Source organism: Gekko japonicus, unplaced genomic scaffold, assembly GCF_001447785.1.
Source record: "Gekko japonicus isolate JY-2015 unplaced genomic scaffold, Gekko_japonicus_V1.1 scaffold1900, whole genome shotgun sequence".
NCBI classification, from domain to species: Eukaryota; Metazoa; Chordata; class Lepidosauria; order Squamata; family Gekkonidae; genus Gekko; species Gekko japonicus.
In genome coordinates this window covers 244,747-268,132 of record NW_015170944.1, presented here as the reverse complement: position 1 = coordinate 268,132, position 23,386 = coordinate 244,747, and the positions used below count along the sequence as shown (strand labels likewise).

At 45.1% G+C, this 23,386-nt stretch overlaps 1 non-coding gene across 1 annotated transcript; it reads right to left on the bottom strand.

The window, feature by feature from the left end:
• Nucleotides 1-22,726: 22,726 nt before the first annotated feature.
• On the bottom strand, nt 22,727-22,798 carry TRNAV-CAC. Its single transcript has one exon. It is a non-coding gene; the product is annotated as a tRNA-Val (tRNA).
• Between the last annotated feature and the right edge of the window lie 588 nt (nt 22,799-23,386).

Here is a 23,386-nt window from a genome sequence, read left to right as displayed (position 1 = left end):
CAGCTCATCCATACTGTCATCTGACTGTATGCCCCAAGCAAGAATATTTGGAGGTTGTATGGAGACAGATTATACAAAAAGGGCAAATCTGCCAAGCAAACTGATCCATGGGAACTCACATTCTGGAGATAGATTCAGAAGGGTAGTGACGCTGGTCTTCAGTGGGAGAACTAGATTCCAAGAACGGAGCTTTGACTCTTTAAAGCTTATACCAGGCCATGTCTCTCGAAAGCTTATACCCCAAAAATCTTGTTGAAGAAGAAGAATTGGTTTTATACCCTGCCTTTAACTACCCGAAGGAGTGTCAGAGCAGCTAACAATAATTTTCCCTTCCTCTCCCCCCAACAGACACCCTGTGAGGTAGGTGGGGCTGAGAGAGCTCTCAGAGAACTGTGAGTGACCCAAGGTCACCCGACTGGCTGCATGTGGAGGATCAGTGAGTAATCAAACCCAGTTCTCCAGACTACACCGCTCTAAAGCACTATACCACAGCTGGCTCTCTAAGGTGCTCCTCTTGCCTCCAAAAGCCTACAGGGTTGCCATAAGTCAACTGTGACTTGACGGCACTTTCCACCACCAGTAAAATTGCCAGCGATCGCTCCCAAGCTATTGTGCTGTAGCTTTCAGAGAAGACCAGGCCAGATCGACACTATCTTGTCTAGGTTTCAATGTGGAAAAAAAACCCATCTAGGATACTGTGCATTAGACACGCTATTCAATGACAAGACAGCTCTAACATTTCAAGAGATTCTGTATCCCAAAAATAAATCTGCCATTCCCCCCCGGACGTCCACAGAAGCGCATCATAATCAAAGTTCATTAAATTTGCACCCGGCGTCAAATGGATGTACCAAAGTGCACCGTATCACACAGCCCTAATAGCTCACACCTGGCAGATTGCTATTTGACATTTTCACACTATTAATGTAAGTACTCCTGAGATGGGAGGTTCGTAATAGCCGGCTTTGCTTGCAATGTATTAACAAGCGAGACTCACCGAGGCACATCACGCTGACCACTGCCTCTTTCTTTTACGCTTCTGATGGAACACGATCATTTGCTTAGCTTGTCACTCAACTGGATGATCATTCTCCCTGTGTTTTTTTTAAAGCACTTATTTATTGTCAAGAAGGTCCTGGCTGATCAACTGTTGTCATTACAGACATCCTGACTGTTTGTCCATCTAGAGCCTGTCACTGGGTGACATTGTGACATTTTGTGCGGGACAGCTTAAAGGATGAGATCTTTTGCTGGCTATTTGGTTATGGATCCACCATGCTAACTGGAGCTATTAGGAGACTCTGGGTCTTGCTTCGTTGGACACCTACCCACCTCCAAAGGAAAACCGCCCATTAGGAGTCCTAAGCCAAACTGGAATCTGATTTTCCTATGCAGTGTTGTCGAATCTCTGACTACTCTCCTGTATACTCAAGCTTATCAAATTGCCTGCAGTTCAATGTTTCCAGCGCCATTCTGGGTTACTGACAGGGGTCGTTTCGTAGAAAAAGAGCTAGGGGGACTCATTAGCATAACTCATTAGCATATGCCACACCCCCTGACATCACCGGAAGTGTGTCATAAGGCCACACCCCCTGACATCACCGGAAGTGTGTTGTGCAAGGAAGCCCTGCGAAGGCCCTCCCTGGCCCCAGGCAGGCAGGGGTGGGGAGAGGCAGGGAGGAAGCAACTTACCCTCCCTCTTCTCCTGCCTCCTCCTGGCTGAATGAGGGCCGGAAGTGGGGCGGCCGGAAGCGGGGGGCGGGGCTTCGTCATGTGCCCCTCCCCTCATACCTCACCCGGGGGAACTGCGATCCCCCGCGATACCCCCCGAAATGACCTCTGGTTACTGAGTTCTGTCTTTTTACAAAGGACTTTTCAGGAATAGATTCCTGAGTTCGCAGGTGGACTGTCCAGAATCACTGGGTGTCAGAGTAGGTTCAAATCCCTGCTTGGCCATAGAAGCACGCTGGGTGGCCTTGAGGCAGTCACACATTCTCAGCCTAACCTCCCTCACAGGGTTGTTGTGAGGATAAATGGGAGGAGAAGGGAACACTATAAGCTGGTTGGGGTCCCCACTGGGGAGAAAGATAGGATATAAATGAAATAAATAAGTAAGTAAAGAAATGAAATCTCGTCTATGCTGAGAGCCAGTTTGGTGTAGTGGTTAAGTGTGTGGACTCTAATCTGAGAGAACTGGGTTTGATTCCCCACTCCTCCACTTGCAGCTGCTGGATGACCTTGGGCAAGCCATAGTTCTGTCAGAGCTGTTCTCTCAAGGACAGTTTTCTCAGAGCTCTCTCAGCCCCACCTACCTCACAGAGTGTCTTTTGTGGGGAGGGAAAGGGAAAGGAGTTTGTAAGCCCCTCTGAGACTCCGAGTGAAGGGCAGGGTATAAATCCTGTCTCCTCCTCCTCCTCCTCCTCTTCTTCTTCTTCTTTCTGATTTTGTTCTCTGCTTTTTTAAAAAAAATGTATAATCAGTAAACTCACCCTGACCTGAATAGTCCAGGCTATGCCAAACTTATCAGATTTTGGAAGCTAAGCAGGGTTGGCCCTGGCTAGTATTTGGATGGGAGACCTCCAAGGAAGTCCAGGGTTGTGACATGGAGGCAGGCAGTGGCAAACCACCTCTGAATGTCTCTTGCCTTGAAAACCCTATGAGGTCGCCATATGTCAGCTGTGACTTAATGGCAAACAACAACAAACAGACCATGAATGGGCAGTTCCGAAAGAACATTTGTTCAGTTCCAAAATCCATGTCTTCTGCACTGGGGTTGTGAGATTGGCATTCCCAGTTGGCGGTTTTAAATTGTGTCCTTTTACAAGTTTTTAGAAGTTTCGTTCTGTTCATATTGGTTTTTATTTTGTGTGTTTTTTAATCATTGTGTTATATTGCGAGCTGCCCTGAGTGCTGCAAGGGAGAAAGGCAGCTAATAAATGTTTGAAATAATACTAATAATATTAACAACAACACCAACGATAACAACGATAACAATAATAACAATGACAACAATAACAACAACAACAACAACAATAATTTCCCAGGTCAGGTTTTCTGCATATGCAGAGTCACAAGGCAAATACATGGATGTGTTGCAGAGGAACGCTCTAAGAACACAAATTACACTCACGTTATCACCTTGCCGTTCCACGTTTTCCTTTTCAAAAAGCCCTGAAAGCAAGGGTCCGTCTTAAAACACACACACAAGCCACCCCCCTCAACATCTCAGGCACTTACAGCAGAGTTCCTCTGGCTCTGAAGATGACTATTTGTGCACCTATTAAATGGCATGCATGCCCTTGGTTGGAAAATGTATTCCGTGATTTTTGAAGGCATCTTACAGTAGACTCTGACAATTCAGCCTTCTCTCTTTTAAAAACGTGTTCCCACTTTACAGGCGCTGTAGTGGGAGTTTTTTTTTTTTTTCACCTCAAGATTTTCCAAGTGGGTCTTCTCTGTAGCCGTGATGAATATGGATAGCGCTGCTCTGTATTCTCCTGGCTTCTTGTTCAGCACACGTAGGGTGACACGGCAACAGTCAGCCTGTAAAAAAGATTAGTTTAGTCATCAGTATTCAGTCTGGTGATTTGCCAGTGCATATTTGATTGACAAACAAGAAACCGGAGGCCTTTATAGGGAATCAACAATGTCCCAAGGCCAAATTCCTTGTCAGTAGTCTTGAGTTTCTGCAAGCGTGCAATTTATCATGCTCAGCCCTCCCGCACGAGTGACAAACCCAATAGGGTTGTGGCAGATGCTGTTGCAGGAGACACTGGGAAAGGCGTTTTTGCGACTGACTGAAGTAGAGGGCTTGACAGGAGCCACTTAAAAAGAGAGAGAGATTTTTCTCCTGAAATGTTAATTCCCTCCATCCCTTTCCCCCACCATCTTGCCTCTCTCAGGTAACTTTCACCCAAAATATGCTTAGGGCTCATCTGCAGGTGATGGTTTCTTTTGTGGCTATTTTTGACACTGGGGGAAAGTGCTGCCTCCAGATTTGCTTTACCAAAGGGGATAATGGTGTGGAGAAAGGGGAACTTTAACCCTTTCCTCCTCCCCCCCGTTTCCTTGCTGGAAACAGCATCAATTCCTCATTACACAATTTCTCTTGAAAGCTGTTTTTCCCCCCTGTTTTTAATAAATTTTCAGTCAGTTTCCAATAATTTAGTTGTGATCAAGACAAAATCTGAAGAGAGGAGGGGCAGGGAGGGAGGGAGGGTCTGCCAAATTTCAGAATTGCACTCTGGGGATGCACAGAGGAGGCAATGTCTCTCAAAAGAGAAAAAGAAGAGAAGCAGAGGTTGGATTTATACCCCGCCCTTCACTCGGAGTCTCAAAGTGGCTCACAAACTCCTTTCCCTTCCCCTCCCCACCACAGACACCCTGTGAGGTGGGTGGGGCTGAGAGAGCTCTGACAGAAACTGCTCTTTTTTCAAGAACAGCTGTGCCAGAACTATGGCTTGCCCAAGGTCATCCAGCCAGGTGCAAGTGGAGGAGTGGGGAATCAAACCCGGTTCTCCCAGATTAGATTCCGTGCACTTAACCACTACACCAAACTGGCTTATGCGCCAAAAAACATGTTGGTCTCTAAGATGGTACTGGTGACACGGCAACTGGATTCAAACCTTGCTATTCTACTGCAGACCAACACGACTACCCTCTGAGGCGATCTTTTGGAATCACATCCTTCCCCCTTGCATACCCTCAATCAGGGCTAATTTTGGGCAGGAACGCACAGGAACGGAGTTCCGGCTGGCTTCCAAGTTGGCCACGTCCAGCAGGAACGTATTAGCATAATAGGCCACACCCAACAGCAGGAACTCATTAGGATTGGCTACATTAGGGGTGTGTGGCCTAACATGCAAAAAAGTTCCTGCTACAAAAAAGTCTGGGTTTGGACAACAAACAAGGTAAACAGAATAAGAAGCAAAAGGTGGGTGTGGCTGGATGAGCACACGTTTGGTAACATGGGGGTGTGGCCTAATATGCCAATGAGCTGTGCTGTCAGGGGTGTGGCCTAATATGCTAGCAAATTTCTGCTGTTGGGTGTGGCCTATTATGCTAATGAGTTCCTGCTGGGCTTTTTCTACAACAAAAGCCCTGCCCTCAATCTCACTCTTGTGAGTCATGAAAGAAAAACTCTCCTTTATTTTTGAAATGACATAAATCACCCCTACAAAGTAATGGATATGGAGGGCCCCCCAAGACCTAGTCAAGAGTACCCATTTGCCCTTCCTGTACTTGGTCCTTGCATGACCTACACTTCACATTCCTCTGTGTGGAGAAGATGTAGGTGACACATGGCCCCACAGTATGAAAACTGGGACTGGATGGCGCAACTGCAACATAGCCTCCCTTCCCCCCGGAGCTGTAAATGGAGGAGATATTGCTAAGTGCTGTCAAGTCACAACTGACTCATGGCAACCCCAAAACAGAGGTGGTTTGCCATTGTCTTCCTCTGCATGGTCTTCTTTAGTGGTCTCCCATCAATGAACTGATCTGCTTAGCTTCCGAAATCTGGGTGAGATTGTGCTATACTAGGCCACCTTATCTCCTGGAGGAGATATTACCATCACACAAATCCTCTTCCCGCATATTTGAACTCCAATAACACCACTAATATCAACTTCTCCTTTTAGAATGCTGTTCTAGTTGGTTCCATAATGAAATCGCTCTGTATGGCATACTGTCAGTTCCGTCCTTTCTGACAGTTGGCAGAAAGTGATGGGACGATTTCTTGTCATGTTGACGGTTTTCCTCTGGAATAAATAGCCACAAATTGTTTGGGAAAGGATTACTCAGTGCTGTTATCACCCACAGTGATGTCAAATAACCATCACTGTGACTGTACACCAGTCAGTCTCTACTTTCCTGTTCCTTTCTTTCTCTGTGTCTCCCTTCCTGCCTTTCCCCTCCGTGAATGTGGAGCCTGTGATTTTGAGGGGAAGACCTGAAACAGTTAAGTTAATCAGGACAGGAGGAGCAGAACCTTTATGATTATAGGACTGTGATTATGGGATGAGCTCTCTAAGGAAGTCCAACAGTATATCACCTCGAGCATTCCAGAAAAAAAAAAAAACTACAAGAATTGCCTTTTTATTAGGGTTTGGGGAGCATACAGGTCGTTATGATGCACAGCTATTACAGTGGGATGCAGCCTATTAATTAAATATTGGGATTTTTACTGGCCCTTGTTCTATACTTATTTTTACGGCTAGTTTGTAGACTTTGCAGTACTTTATGTTTTCAATTGGTCATAAGCCTTGTCAAGCATGAGGAGATTTGGAGGGGGAAATGATTGATGTTGATTAATTAAGACAGCATCCTCACCACTGGTGTAGCATCTAAGGGATTAAGCCAGGGAGCATCCAGTTCAAATTTTACAGCAACTTGGAACTCTCCAAATTGATATGTGTATCCTGTTTCTTAGCCCACTGTTCTGCAAGGAGCTTGGAGTGACATATAGCACCCTTTTAGTTGGTCCTTTCAGTAGACCTATGAGGTAGGTTAGGCGGAGTGACAACCCAATGACCTTCATGACTGAGTGAGGAACTGCATCTGGATTTCCCCAGTCCCAGTCTAACACTCTAATTACTACATAAACTTGGGTCCTCAAATAACCATAGGCAAGTCACTGTTCTTTTAGGAATAACTTAGTAATGTCTCTCCTGGAGCGCTCAAAAAAGACAATTATGAGGTACCACTTCAGCAAGCTTTTTAATGGTACTCCATACCAACATGTGCTCACTTACTTTCACCTTGCATGTGGGAATGGCATGATGGCTTTGATGATGATGATGATGATGATGATGATGATGATGATGATGATGATGATGATGATGATGATGATGTATATAGTATGGGATAGGGAAACGGGGAGCGGGTCCAGGAGTGCATGTGCTGCGACAGCCCTTTAGGGAAAACCTGGAAGTGATGGCACGTCACCCTAGGAATCAGTGGAAACTCTATGGCCAAACAATTGAGTTTCCAGAGATTCCTAGAGCAATGTGACATTACTTCCAGGTTTTTCTGGAAGGGATGTCAAAGTGCATGCACTGCTGGATCCCTCGTGTCCTTACCTCCCACTGTATACATTATTCACTATTCCAGGGAAATGATTTCATGGCCTAAGTGACATCAGTATTTGGGGGGAAACTAAATCTCACACCATGGCTCCACGATGCCAACAGGAGGCCCAGCAACCCTAGCAGACAGAGTGCTTGGGGCCTTCGAAATTAGTTTTTATTAATTTCTCAAGAAGCTCATGTGCTACCAAAGAGCATATCAGACCACGTGGTGGTTGAGGAGTGAACCATCCAGCCTTCAATGTGGCAGCAACATGGTGAGCGAGGTAGAAAAGGAGACTTTGGCTATCCTCCTGATCCTCCTTGAAGCACCAATTGTCTATGTAATGCACTTCTGTCTTTGTATGGCGCTTCCTGCCAAAGCGGAGCGAATTACCATTTGGAAGAGAGCTGGAAGCAAGGCACTTCAGAAAGTGAGAGCAACATGAAGTAGCTCGCTGAAGATCTTTTGAGAAAGAAATTGCCCATAGGATGGGATTTATTATACTTACGGGCAACGGAAGATGAGAACCGTCTGAATCTCCTGAAGAGTAGGAGAGAGGGGGGAAATAATGTTAACATTTGTTAAATAAATGATAGCCCTTTTTTTTCTCTCGCACAGTGTCTCAAACAGCCTACCCAGGCCACTGACGGAAACTATATTTCTATAGGAACATACAAGTATCCTTGATCCTTTCTTCCCTGAAGGAAATCCTGACATCAGTGCAGTAGGAACTGGAGGTTACTTCTGAAATCTATACATTGATCCACAGCAGAATGCAAGATAACTACTGAAGAAGTAGAGAGCATTGGCTTATGTACTCTTGAAGGAATGAAACACAGAAAGCCAGGAGCTGGAGGGAAGTACCAGAGAGGTGAACCTGGCTGGAGGGAATGAAACTCTAAAACAGGCCCTTTCCCTGGAGTCTTCATTCAATCTGAAGCATAGGCGGAGTAACTGAGAATGCTGCCGTCTCATGCTCAGTGTACTTCTGATTTCCATTGTGTTGCAGTTCCTAAAGATGGTACAATAGTCCAGGATGACACTAATGGCCGTGGTTTTCATTTCCTGAAGTGAAGAGATTAGCGTAGTGGGGGGAATGTCTTAAAGACAGTGACATTTCCCCAAATACTTATATGTTTGGAAACCTAGATGCACGGAGGAATGGTGATGTGCAATATATTTAACAATAGAGGCTCTTTCACAGAATAGAGAAAAATTGCACAACAGACTAACACTAACATAGCAAAATAGAGTAAGGAGCACTGAGAAGCAATTCAGGACTTCGGTTGCCCACATGGGCATCTACAGGAGTTAATTCTGGGAGGAGGGCAAAGTCTCTCACCAAGAGTGGTCTCAGAGATCACTCCATCAGTGCTTCTTTCTATGTAGTTGGAGTGTGTGTGTGCATGTATTTAAATGTAAATTAAAGATTTACTAAAATTAGGATTCATGGGGGCAAGTGCCTTCCCTCCCCCCCCTCCTCACAGACACCCTTGGTTGCCCATCTTGGGAAATTCTTGAAGAATTGGGAAGGGGAGGGAGAGAACGAGGAGGTTTTTATGTCCCATTGTTCTCTACCAGAGGGAGTCTTGGGAGTGGCTTACAATCACCTTCCCTTCCTCTCCCCACAACAGATACCCTGTGAGGTAGGTGGTTCTGGGAGAGCTCTGAGAAAACTGCTCTTGAGAGAACAGCTCTGAGAGAACTGTGACAGACCCAAAGGTCACCCAGCTGGTTTCAAGTTGAGGAGTGGGGAATCAAACCCAGTTCTCCCAGATTAGAGTCTTCCACTCGTAACCACTACACCACACACAGGGATGTGATGCCATAGAGTCCGTACTCCAAAATGGCCATTTCCTTCAGGAGACTTTTTATGATCGGCAGCGGGTAGAACCCCCCCCCCCAAAAAAAATGGGGGACCCCTGGCAAACCGGGGGTGTTGGCAACCCTAATCCAAATTGAATTTTAAAATGTGTTTCCTTGGTTTTTCCTGTCTGCTGGTGTTTCCTGCCACCATTTTTTTTTTTTGCCATCACTGCCCTTGACTTCATTTCCCTGCTTCACTGTTTAGTTTGGGTAAGTCACCGGATTTTTTTTATGGGTGTCTGTGCCACAGTCCCCTCAGATACAGTTGTGACTTTCTTGATAAGATCCCAATGGGTCATTCCAGGAAATTAGATTCAATGGCAGTGTGGACAACTCAAGCGAGGGACACTGAGGGCAAAGCAAAAGGCAAAAACAGTCATACGCTCAGACAAGCAAGAGACTCAGTGGGCAAAGCAGAGCATCCAAACTGGGGGAATATGTTTCGAGAGAAACAGAAAACTCAGTAAGTGGCATCAACTTAGCCCCAGTTTTGATGCATGCTTAAGAATGCACTAATTACACAATGCAGAAAATGTCACAAAAGTTCAGCGTCATTTGGATGTTATTTCTGAATATCTGGAGATCGTAATGCAAGGTGACATTCTCCCAGTCTATAGCCTCGTGACTTCTTAGGCAGCAAGCAATGGGGTGAACAGCGCTGTTGTACCGCTGCGTAAATTAGAGACCATTCTTCATACGCAAAAGTTATGCGCGGCACTTCTCATGCTAATGGTGTATTAAGCTATGCTTGCCCTTTCAGGACCTTACTAATGACTACTATAAGAATAAGGCCAAAAGCCATGGTGACTCAGCGGTACTCTTATTAATGGAGGACCACGGTCCCTTGTGCTGTAGTTCCCCATTATTGCTTTTATGAGAATCAGCATAATTGCACTGTGAGATTTTTCTAGGACTTTCTAAAAAAAGACCACATGCATTTTTCCTTCCCAGCAGCCTTCAGCAGGCTGCCCCATTTCCTCAGCAACATGAACATATTGAAACAAACACTTTTCTATCATTAATTAGTTACCGAAAGTATGTATACTTTTTGAGAGAAAGAATATGCTTTGGAAAATGCAAAGGATTGCCCAGGCCCGGCATTAACGCTTCAGATTTAGTCTTGCTTAGTCAATACAGTGGTACTACATCCTGCTATTCCAGCAAAGAACAATGTGAAGCAGTGGAGAACCTTCAATACAAGTCTTGCTTGAGTTACATAGACAGATGCTGAGGCACCACCAGTGTAGCTCCTGTCTTGCTCACTGGGGTGCCAGCTGTGGGAGTCAGGGAGAAGAATGGACGTCAGGGAGAGGGGGTGGCCAACAGTGATAGTGTGACATCACCTCTGGGGTAACCTGGAAATAGCATCACACCTCTCTAGGAATAGCTGGAACTACTATGGTGAAACCACAGAAGTTCCAGCAATTCCTAGAGAGAACTGATATCACTTCCTGGTTTTCCCAGAAATGACATCACTACATCAGCCCAATAGCTTTAAAAAAAATTACCCTGCCACTAAAATTAGAGCAAGGTGTAGGCAATCCCCCACCTTCCTGGGGCCCTGTCAAACCTACTTTACACCCATTGAAAGAAGGGAGCCAATTGTTCAAAAACAGTACCAACAATGTTCACTGCAGAGTTCTCATCGAACTTATCTATCACATGTTTAACCTGCTTCTCTTAACAGGAACTCCAAAAGTTTTGACTGGCTCTTCCTTCCCACCCCATTTTATCCACAGAACAAACCCTATGTGGTAGGTTGGGTGAAGAGATATTGACTGGCTCAAGGGCTGAGCTCCAGGGCTGTGGAAACAATAGAACCTGGTATGACAAACTGACCTCCAAAAGCAGAACGCTTAGTGCCTCAAATTCAGAGAGCTGGGTGTAGGTTGGGTGAAGAGATATTGACTGGCCCAGGGTCACCCATTGAGCTTCAGGGCTGTGGAAACAATAGAACCTTGTGTGACAAAATTAGCAGAATGCTTAGTGCCTCAAATTCAGAGAGCTGGGAGATTAGAAGTTAACAGGGCTCTTTTGGTAGAAAAAGCCCAGCAGAAACTCATTAGCATAATAGGCCACACCCAACAGCAGGAACTCATTAGCATATTGGACCACACCCCTGACAGCACAGCTCATTAGCATATTAGGCCACACACCCATGTTACCAGAAGTGAGGTAATCCAGCCACGCCCACCTTTTGCTTCTTATTCTGTTTACCTTATTTGAGGTCAAAACGCAGGGCTTTTTTTGTAGCAGGAACTCCTTTGCATGTTAGGCCACACAGGCCTACTATAGCCAATCCTAATGAGTTTCTGCTGTTGGGTGTGGCCTATTATGCTAATGAGTTCCTGCTGGGCGTGGCCAACTTGGGAGCCAGCCAGAACTCCGTTCCTGTGCGTTCCTGCCCAAAAATAGCCCTGGGGGTTAATGCCTCACCATAAAGTACAATTTGATTGACAGGCTGCTGCCTACATGTACCCCATTCTCTCTAACTAGTCAGCACCAGCTGAGAAGAGTTTTTAAAAATTCTACTCAGTCTTGTCAGAGGGAGTCAGTTGTCCTTTGAACGCTGCCTTGGCAATAGCCAGTCAGGTGGAGTGTGTGTGTCCATCTGAGGGAAACAGACAAGTCACTTGAGAAGTGAAGGGACACAACTCCTTGCCCTAACTGTGTACCAACACATTTGAGGAAAAGTTTAGAAACCAGAACTTCAAAGTCTAAGGGTCAGCCCTAGCTGAATAGTGTTTATTCACAGTTTCCAGAACTGGGGTTTACGTTTGACAGAAGGGACTGGACAGGAGTTTGGAAACTTCCAGTCTAACCAAACAGAAAAGATTTATTGTTCCTAGAAAGAGGAGGATATTTCTTACCCAGTTATTCTGAGGGTTCAACTCAGAAGAGACCCCTGGTTTGTGTGAAAAGGGAAACAGTCTTAGATGCCTCAGGAATTTTTAAAAAAAGTATTTATGATCCCACAAGGGAAGTATTGAAATACAGGAAGAAAGTACTAACTTTCCAGGAAACTAAGACAGTTTTATGAAACTTTATTAAGACACATTGGGTGCATTCAGATGGGCCATTTAGTCTGCTTTCGGCATGCTTCAGTAACGGATTTTATATCCATGTTCACACACCCAACATCTGTGCACCATCCCCAGCCGTCGTTTTCCGGCTCAAACCGCCTTTAAAATGGAGTATTTTGTTACCAGGTCCCCAAGTGGTGTTTTCCTGATTCTCTGGTTCTAGCCACACTTTTCTGACATCTGATCACTCCTGCGGAGTTGAGCCACTTCTGCTCTTCAGCCGCCATTTTATTTTGGCGTCAGCTGTATGCGCACAGGCAGAGCTCTGCTCCTGCCTTATAAAAAACAATGCTTAAATGGTGCCTAGTTTTGTTGGTTAGACGAGTTCGGGATCTCATGGAGGCCAGTTTCGGGGTAAAAGTTTAAAGGGAAGTGTTCCTTTAAAGTTTAAAGGGAAGTGTTACAGCAGTTGGGTTGAAGTGGAAATCGCTGTTCTGCGCACGCACAAAAAATTTAATTCTACAGATGGCTGCCTGTGCACATGCCCAAACTGAGAGGGGGGAAAAAACACCGATGCATGCTCCCTCATGTGGACGGTGGGGAGCGATGTGGCTGCGCAGCGATCTGGAACAAGGAGATGAGTGTGATCGCGATTCTCCAGGTTTTTAAAAAAATGCATCGAGACCGGAGCAATTTAAACTGCCCCCAGCACGCCGTCTGACCGCACCCATTGTTGATGAAAGAAATCTCCAAGACAAACAAACCTCTCACAGTTAAGAACTAACTCTCTAAGAATATAAGCTTCAACTAAACTCTGCTGCCTGTTCAAAATGTTATAATTTGTATAAACAACTAAATTTACCTCAACTTCTCATCCCCTGCCCTATTCCTAACTCAACTGTGCCTGTTCAATAAAATCCACCTTTTTGTTTGAACTTTACTTTGTGTCAAGTGCCATTTCCCAAATTTATAAGAGGGCTCCTGATGAGTTACAGTAAATCTCTGACCTGGGCAGAAGCCAACTAAGTTCTCTATCACAGGGTAGGACATGCAGAAAGTTATAATTCTGTAAATCAAATGTGCTAATAAGAGGCTCCTCAGTCAGAGTGGGCAATAGTGTTTTGGCGGGAAAATCTGCCTCACAGAGAAGAAGCAGCAGGGGTCTGTTATACCTGGATCTCCCCAGTACTACTTGAAAAAATTCTCAGGAGTCACACATGAATTATTTTCAGCATAATTTTCACGTCCTGTTTGCTAGGTGCCTCTGTCTATCTAATTTGGATCAAAGAGATAACCTGTTGGATCCAACCAGTTTGTCTGCTGGTGAAAAAGGGATGGGGGGGACCATCTCAAAGACTATGTAAGGGATCATGGAAGGAGAATGGACAAAAGTTATGTATGATGGGGGCTGTAATAAGGAGGAGAATTGGGCAAGATTAAAGGGAGAAGTTGGCTGGATCCAACCCAGTATTGGGTAGAGACTGATCCAGAGAATTTGCTCTGCCCATTTTGGAATCCTTTTAAAAATATTCATAGTTTTCATCAACCAAATTCAAATAAGCGAGTTTCTTTCAAGAGATGGATAGACTGTTAGATTGACCTTAGGAAATCAGGTATGTAATTGCTGAATATTTTTAATTAAGATCTGACACTGCTGTTACAATTTAAATTCTCTCCAGTAGACTGGGAGCAATAGCTTTAAAAATGCCACTCGGTTTTTGTTTTATGATTCTCCTTTAAAATGTACTCAAGGCTTGAAGGTTTAATTACAGCAGGGCTGATTTATTGTTTCCAGAGGTGTAAGACTTACAATTTAAGTATTATGTTAACACACGGCTTCATTCGTGCACTATTGATTTACTTGGCCAAAAAATGCATCTTTACTTCCCAAAAAGTTAGAATAAGCTGATAGGTATAGCTAAGTTGAAAGAAGTAATGATAATGTTTAGCCAAAGGCCAATTTTGTACCTTCCTGGAATTTTCTGTGGGGTAGGAAGGTATTATACAAAGCTTGGTTTATGATCATGTAGTCGAATTCTTTGTTTCCAAGAATATGAAATATAGTATCCCAGTAAAACCTGCTCTTTTTAGAGCCACTTCACAAATTCAAAATTGCCTGTTGATCTCCTCATTTTCATGTATAAACATTATTTGTGAACATACCTTCACACATGATTTTTTTACAACTGCAGTTGAAATATCCATGAATTTATATTTTCCCGTCATGTTACTCTTTCTGCAGTACAGTGCGTGGGAGTGACTAGAATAGATCCACATATTTCGTATTTTTACCTATGTGGGTTTCAGTTGAAGCATGGGTCAATCTTTCCCTGTGCTCTGCTTTTAAGGTGATGCTGGAAAAAGGAGGGGAAGAAAAGAAAATACAAGAAACCATGAAAGGGTTAAACCTTAAAAAGTCTGCTCCAGGATGAAGTTGGAACAGACCATAATTGACAAGATGAGGCAAGGGAATAGAACAAGGCAACTTGTGGGAAAGCAGAGACCGAAAAATGTCTAACTATATCAGAGGGATCCACAGCAAATGCTAGTCAAATAGCAAAACACTTAGATCAGTTCTGATGTTACGCAAGGACCCTCCATTTAAAATGGTGGTGCCTGGCGGGGGCATCATGCCCTAGAACCCCACTCCGTGTTCTCAGATCTCCAAAAGTACCTTCATGCTCAACAAGACTGGGCACTTTTGGTGTAGTGGTTAAGTGCGCGGACTCTAATCGGGGAGAACCGGGTTTGATTCCCCACTCCTCCACTTGCAGCTGCTGGATGACCATGGGCAAGCCATAGTTCTGATAAGAACTGTCCTTGAAAGAGCAGTTCCTGTCAGAGCTCTCTCAGCCCCACCTACCTCACAGGGTGTCTGTTGTGGGGAGGGGAAGGGAAAGGAGTTTGTAAGCCACTCTGAGAGAAAGGCGGGGTACAAATCCAGTGTCTTCTCTCTTCTCTAATGGATCTTTCTCCCTCGTATCCACTCCAATGGATGTCCTCCATGCCGTCCTTCTAGAATATGTTGAGTTCTACCACTCTAATGTGCTGCCCTCGGTCTCTGGGCTCAGTGTCAGACAAGAGGATGCTCTTATATTTTTAAAATTTAGACACGGCAGTTGGATCTCTTCTCACACACTGTGTCACAGAGTACAAAGAAGCTGAGATTCACAGAAGTCTTTGCTAAGAGAGTAAAATGTTCAAAGTTACCCTCAACAAGGAGGACATAAGGCATGCGTAGACCATGGAAGTCAGGACCTGCAAGGCAGAGCTTTTTTTGTAGAAAAAGCCCAGCAGGAACTCATTAGCATAATAGGCCACACCCAACAGCTGAAACTCATTAGCATATTAGGCCACACCCCTGACAGCACAGCTCATTAGCATATTAGGCCGCAGCCCCGTGTTGCCAGAAGTGTGGTCATCCAGCCACACCCACCCTTTGCTTCTTATTCTGTTTACCTTGTTTGTTGTTTTTTGTAGCAGGGACTCCTTTGCATGTTAGGCCACACACGCCTACTGTAGCCAATCCTAATGAGTTTCTGCTGTTGGGTGTGGCCTATTATGCTAATACGTTCCTGCTGGGTGTGGCCAACTCAGGAGCCAGCCAGAATTCCATTCCTGTGCGTTCCTGCCCAAAAATAGCCCTGCTGCAAAGGTTGCCAGCTCTGAGTTAGGGAATACCTGTAGATTTGGGGAGGGGGGCAGAGCCTGGGGAGGGCAAGATTTGGGGAGGGGAGAACTTCAGAGGGGTATAATGCCATAGAGTCAACCCTCTAAAGCAGCCGTTTTCCCCTGGGAATGGACCTCTGTCACATGGAGATCAATTGTCATCCCGGGAGATCTCCAGCCGCCACCTGGAGGATGGCAATAATAGGGCCTACCCAAGACGATTTCTCATCATGTTGAGGGAACCCAAAAGAGTTTTGCGAAGACAAGCAATGTTGTTTGTTAGAGAGAGAGAGAGAGAGAATATGTTCCTACTTGTTCTGCTGCTAGATTTCCGTATCCAAACATTGCCAATCATAAATATGTATATGCGACTGAACATTCCTATATCGGAGTGAAATTTACACACCTCTGGTTGCTAGGCATCGTTGTTCCATTTGCTGATTGCTTTCCATTTCTCCTTTACACAGGCTTCCTATTAGACCAATTCAGTGCTTACTCGTTGTTGTATCATCACTTTCTATATAAGCTCATTCCTTCGCACAATATTTGATTTCCATGTAATTCAACAAACAATTGCTTATGATTAACCTCATCTAATTCTATGCAGGACCTACCCTGACAGTTTGATGTTTTCTGTCCCTATGTCAGCCACTCACAATATCATGAAAACTTCACATCATGAATACAGTTTATTGACTGGGTACAATCTGGCTCTGAATAGGATTCCTTCACAACAAATGTCTGTTTTCCTTAGATTTTTCCCCCCTCCCCTGCAACAGAAGAATTTTATTATTCTTGCAAATACCATGAACTTAGAATCGCATCTTTGAAATGGATGCAAAGATAACTAAACCATAATAGAATACTCTTGAGAGTACCTTGGACTGCAAGAAGAACAAACCAGTCAATCCTAAAAGAAATCAACCCTTGTAGGCAAGCTTGCAAGAGACAGACCAATAGTTTACTAAATGAAATATATACCTGTTAGGATGATAGAGACAGAAAAGTTGCTTACATAGTTCTTGAGAAATTGTTATTAAGGCGGAATAGGTATTAGTATAAATATTGGTAGAATTAAGAATAACCCCCATGTATTTGTTTGTATGTTCGTATGTATGTATATGTTATGATTGTTTGTGTATGTTATGTGGAAAATGCAATAAAATCCTGTCCCTTTGTGGGGCAGTTAAAAAAAAGACGAAGAAATCAACCCTGACTGTTCCCTGGAAGGCCAGATAATGAAACTGAAGCTCAAATACTTTGGCCACCAAATGAGAAGGGAGCACTCACTGGAGAAGACCCTGATGCTTTGAAAGACTGAAGGTCAAAGAAGACGGGGACGGCAAAGAATGCGATGGTTAGACAGTGTCAGCGATGCAACGAACATGAAATTGAGCCAACTTCAGAGGAAGGCGGAAGACAGGAAGGCCTGGCGGGATCTGGTCCATGGGGTCGCAAAGAGTCGGACTCGACTGTGCGACTGAACAACAACAAAATAGAACCAAACATTCCAACGGCAGAGTCCTGATATCTCAACTGTAACTTCACAGGAAGTTTGAGCTCAGTGACACCTGTATGACCAACAAAGTTTTATTTGGGGTATAAGCTTTTGCCTGCATGTGTAATAAATAAATAAAACTTAGTTGGTCACAAAGGTGCCACTGGACTTAAACTTTGTTCTGCTGATTTGGACCAACACCTGAATGTAACTTCACCTGTAAGACAGGTGCAAATGGCATTGTGGGGGATGATTTATTTCTGAAGCTGAAGTCAATTAAGCATCCTACAGATATCCCAGAGCAGGGGTGTCAAACATAAGGCCCGGGGGCCAGAACCAGCCTGTCCAGGGTTCTTACCCGGCCCGCAAGCAACTAGTATTTATGGAAATGTAAGGTACTCCCCCTTTTATGGTATTTCTTGGGGGGAAATCTAGTGTTGCACATGATTAAATACATTAACTGGGGCTTTTTTGGGTTCCCCAGTAAATCGATTGCTTTCACTGCTAGGAATCAATTACTTTTGTTTGTATTTTGAGTAAAATATAATATAATTAATTGGGTTTGCCTGTATCCTTTACAAAGTTTATATCTCTGATACCTAGCATTACTTTTTATGGCAAACATGGCCCCGCTCAACAAACTGACATTTATGTCAGATCCAGCTCTCATAACAAATGAGTTTGACACCTCTGTCCTAGAGGATACAGAAAGAGGCCTTAATATCATGGCTTGAAAGACATGGTCTTTGTTCCCCTCTTCTTGGTTTTGAAGAGTTCAGGGGAACTCAAAGCTTGCACAATGTGCTTTATTATATTGCCTGGTCTAAATAAGAAGAAATGAGCCAGTTCGGTGTACTGGTTAAGTGCGCGGACACTAATCTGGGAGAACCAGGTTTGATTCCCCACTCCTCCACTTGCACCTGGCTGCATGACCTTGGGCAAGCTATAACTCTGGCACAGCTGTCCTTGAAAATGAGCAGTTTCTGTCAGACTTCTCTCAGCCCCACCCACCTCACAGGGGGTCTGTTGTGGGGAGGGGAAGGGAAAGGAGTTTGTAAGCTGCTCTGAGACACCTTTGGGTAGTGAAGGGCGGGGAATAAATCCAATCTCCTCCTCCTCTCCTCCTATATGGCTTTTGTTTATATTTGGGTGTTTTGCTTTGGACCAGTGCAGGTACATGCAATCTCTGTCAACTTTCCCATGTAGATTCACATGGCAGAAGATCAACAGTGGTGGACCGGCTGTCTCAGACCTTCTTCTCTTTGAGAAGCACCTGAGAAGCTAGGTTTCCAAAGAACCTGGGCTTCCCCAATAAAAGGAGGTCAGACATTTCAGTCATGCATACCAGGAACCTACCAACTACATGTGGAATGGCCTGCCCTAGGAGGTCAGGGAAGCTCCCATTCTCCTGACCTAGGGCTGCCAGATCTTGCCCTGGCTGCAGTGGGGGGTCTTTGGCAGGCATTCCAGGGTGGGCAGGGATGTTGTGTGACATCCCCGGTGTGATGACATCACCTGGAAGTGACATCATCGTGCCGGGGACATCGCACAGGAATGGTCTGGTATTTGGGCAAACTCTATGGGGTTTTTTGGCCTAAAACCATAGAGTTTGCCCAAATACCAAAATGTCCTCCACGCAATGTCCCTGGTGCGATGATGTCACTTCCAGGTGATGTCATCACACCAGGGACGTTGCATGGTGACATCCCTGTTCAGGGGTGGGGCTTTCCCTGCCTGCCAGCTGGCTGGTGACAGGCTGAAGCCCCCCCAGATTGGGAGTTTCCCCAGTGTGGCCAAGGGAATGGCAACCCTATCTTGACCTTCCACAAACTACGCAAAACTGAACTGTTCAAGCGATTTTTCTGCAGAGCCAAGAGGGTTGGCACTGCACAAGATGCTTTCGCTCACTCGCTTGGATGAATGATTAAGAGCGAATACAGCTCTACCACAGGAACTGAGGAGCGTTGCCTTCTGCTGGTCTTCATCAACGGTGGTCTATACTGCTGTGTTCAGCTTATTGTAAGCAGGATCCTATTGATGTACTTTCTGTACCACTCAATGTGTCGTGTAAATACTTATAGTATGCTTCAGTTCTTTCTGGCAGTTCCAGAATTCTAAAATCTTAATGCATTGGTTATTGAATATTGCAATTTTTGTGTGTGTGTGATTGTACTGGCTCACTTTGTATAATCCGCCTTGAGTCCCTGTGAGAAAGGTGCCCAATAAGTAATGTAGACAAACAAACAAACATGTATTGGGAGCACATACTGCCCATGATCTTCCCGATACAAGCCATCCCCATGATGTGTGAATAGGGAGAATGCATGAATTGACTATGCACGTGGAGTTTCAGTGCACTGGAACTGACCAGTGGATTTCTCAGGGTTCATGTTCATGTGTTCCAAGGTTGTATGCGCCCAGCAAAGACGCACATTGCCTCTGTCCACACAACAGGGAAACCGTGCATATTAGGGGAGGGGTCGTGGGTAGGGGATCCCTTTGCATGAGCTAGGTAGCACCAAGTATATTTGATTTAATAGCTGAAATGGACAGGTGGAAGCTACAAAGACTACAATGGTAGCAGATCTTTATATGTGATCTTCATCAGAAAAGAGGAAGGACGATTCTCTGAAAGCTGAGGAACATGGGAGGAGAAGGAAGAAAAAGAGTTCCTTCCATGTGGGTGTTCTTTCTCATTTCCTGGGGTGCACCTCCCTCCACGCTGAGGTGTATTAACATAAGAACATAAGAGACGCCAATGTTGGATCAGGCCAAAGGCCCATCCAGTCCAACACTCTGTGTCACACAGTGGCCAGAAATACCAGGTGCCATCAGGAGGTCCACCAGTGGGGCCAGGACATTAGAAGCCCTCCCACTGTTGACCCCCCCCCCCAAGCACCAAGAAGACAGAGCATCACTTGCCCCAGAGCCCCTATCTATACCTTGTGGCTAATAGCCACTGATGGACCTCTGCTCCATAAGCCTATCTAATTCCCTCTTGAAGCCGTCCATGTACCAAAGATCCACACTCCTAATCACCACTCCACTTGGAATAATATTCCATGGGCATTTAAACTAACAGTTCGCCTCCCCGCCTCCCCTGCGCTTTCCCCTTTTGCCTGTGTGTATTAGCCAATTTTGTCACCTTCCGGCTCTCTCTCTCTTTACCAAAAATTGCTTTTCAGAAAAGAAACCTTGAACCTAATCAGCCTGAGTACTGATCCTTGTCACACTCCACTAGCCGCCGCCTTTCATCCCCCTCCATTTGGTCTCTGAAGTTCCTCCAGCCCTTTGAAGTCCTCCTTTTGTCAAATAATACTCCCCTTTCCAGTTTAGTTAGCTGGGAAGGGGAAATTTCACCTTGATGTTTTCAACGTATATGGTATTTTAGGAGCCTGCTGCTCGCACAGACTTCTGTGCTAAAAAATGAACATGGAAGAAAGATCAGTAATTATAAACAAGTGAAGTTTAAAAAACAATCATCGTGTTTCAACTGCTGGATATCATCATTATTTTACAGCACATGGGGATTTAAAAGGCAATAGCAGTACTGGAAGCATACATTTAAAATACAACAAACAGTTGTAAAAGCAGGAGATCCCCAGGCCCCACCTGGAGCCTGGCAACCCTAAGAGAAATTGGCTGCTTTAGAAGGTGGGTTCTATGGTGTTATACCCCACTGAGGTCCCTCTCACCCCACAATCCTTTCCTCTACAAGGTCCACCCCCAGATCTCCCATCCCAGAGGTGGAGACCCTATGGCTTGTATTAGAACAACTCTACGTTGTCAATCTGGGTGTATCTCAGATTTTTAGCAACCATTGCTCTGCGAGTTGTCACAACCTGCAGCTGCTGTTTTGAAGCTGCCTCGTCTAGCTGTCGTCAACATGTCTGTAATCAGCAATCTGTCCTGTGTGATTCCAGGCCGCACTTTGTGTCCCTTTTATTAGTGATTGCAGTTGCCGTTATCCCGTCTGATTGTGCGTTGAAGGAAGTCACAGACCCTGCGTGACCCATCAATCAACAAGATGTGTTAGAACAGTGACTGATGCCAGAATAGTCTTAGGAATAAGACCCAGACCATGGGTCTGTCCAAACTGGGTGCCAAACTGGATCACCTAGGAGAAATACTGCCAATGCCATCGGGTTTTACTGAATGGCCACCAAAGGTCTTTTGGGCCCACACTGACCCCTAGTGTTGGGGGAGAAAATGAAAAGGAGGGGGAACATTGTTGTACCTCATCTCGGAAGTCCCTGAATAAAAATGGGGGCTTTCTATTAGCAAGTTACAGCAGAGTCCGCAGACTTTTTACTGGAGCAACCAGTTTGGAGCCATTTCAACTTTATATATATATATAGAGAGAGAGAGCGAGACAGAGAGAGCGAGACAGAGAGAGCGAGACAGAGAGACAGAGAGACAGAGACAGAGACAGAGAGACAGAGACAGAGAGACAGAGAGAGAGACAGAGAGACAGAGACAGAGACAGAGACATACCCCTAGAAAACTCACCTGTCAGGAATAAGATAACAATGATAACAAACCCATATTGGAAAGAAGTATCTTTTCCCTTCCCCTCCCCACAACAGACACCCTGTGAGGTAGGTGGGGCTGAGGGAGCTCTTTCGAGGACTGCTCCTGAGAGGACAGCTCTGAAAGAACTTGTGACTGACCCAAGGTCACGCCAGCAGCTGCATGTGGAGGAGTGGGGAATCAAACTCGGTTCTCCCAAATTAGAATCTGTGCTCCTAACCACTACACCAAATTTGGCTGGCATTCTGGAACAGAACTCTAAAAGTTTAATTTGAACTGAGAATTTAGCTGAGGAGGTGATTTGGATCAGGGCTGGGGTACCGGGGAATTAATTAGTTATCTTTCTCCCTTCATGATCAGGGATTCCCCCCCCCCCAGGGCATAATATATCAAAAAATTACTATGTCAACATAATAAGGGTCACGGGGGTTTTGTTCCCACAAGCAGGCCCTTAGATTACCTTAAGTCCAATCTCTTCCCCAGTGCTGTGACCCCGATCCGCATCCCCGGCGGCTGCATTTTAGAGTCACCTTACACATCAGGGAGTTCCAATTATGGAACTCCAGTGCCATGAGTAATTTGGGCTTCTGTTGTAAGTGAATATAGGGTCGTGTGTACCCGCTTCTCGGGAGCTGCTGGGGGGTTCTTATCAAAATTCTACCCTAACCTGAATAGCCCAGACTAGGTTGACCCTGGTCAGTATTTGGATGGAAGACCACCAAGGAATACCAAGGTTGCTACACAGAGTCAGGCAATGGCAAACCACCTCTGAATGTCTCTTGCCTTGAAAACCCCATGAGAGGTCACCAAAGGTCCGTTGTGACTTGACAGCAAAACCCCCCCAAAACAAATCAAGACCCTCCAAAAGCTCCTTAGCATTTTGCCTAAAGCAAGTGTTGGTGACAGGTCTTTATATGGTATCTAGGTTGACCTGATGATGTATGTATCTGAAGACACATAAAGCTGCCTTATACTGAATCAGACCATTGGTCCATCAATGTCAGACTGACAGCGGCTCTCCAGGGTCTCAGGAAGAGGTCTTTCACATCACCTCCTGCCTGGTCCTTATAATTGGAGCTGCTGGGGATTGAACCGGGGACCTTCTGCATGTGAAGCAGAGGCTCTACCACTGAGCCACAGCCCCTCCCCTTAATTTGGGTGTGTTTTGAGTGTCATAGAGTAACCACAGTGAAATGCACGTATCAAGGCACATGTGTATTATTTGTCTCCTGACTCTGTAGACCTGAACTTTTCTGCATGTGAAGCAGAGGCTCTACCACTGAGCCACAGCCCCTCCCCTTAATTTGGGTGTGTTTTGAGTGTCGTAGAGTAACCACAGTGAAATGCACGTATCAAGGCACATGTGTATTATTTGTCTCCTGACTCTGTAGACCTGAACTTTTCAACGTTTGCAAAGTAACCTAAGGAGAAGTGGAAACGTCAAAGCAGCCCACTCTAGTTCCAAGATGGCGGCATGGCTTGGTTGAGCTGGTGGGGCAGGTTTCTGAACTTGGCTCGACTGGCGATGACTTTCTTCCTCTTCCAGCGTGATGCACCACTAATGAAATACATTCAGACTAATGAAATCAACCCAGCTGAAGACTGTGGTTCTTTCTTTTTTTTTAAATGAACGGCACATATTTACTTTCTTGGCAATCAGAACAGTCGCCCCCCTCGCCTGTACAGAAACCCTTTTATACCGATCCCTGTTGCTGTGCTTGCTGCCCTCTGT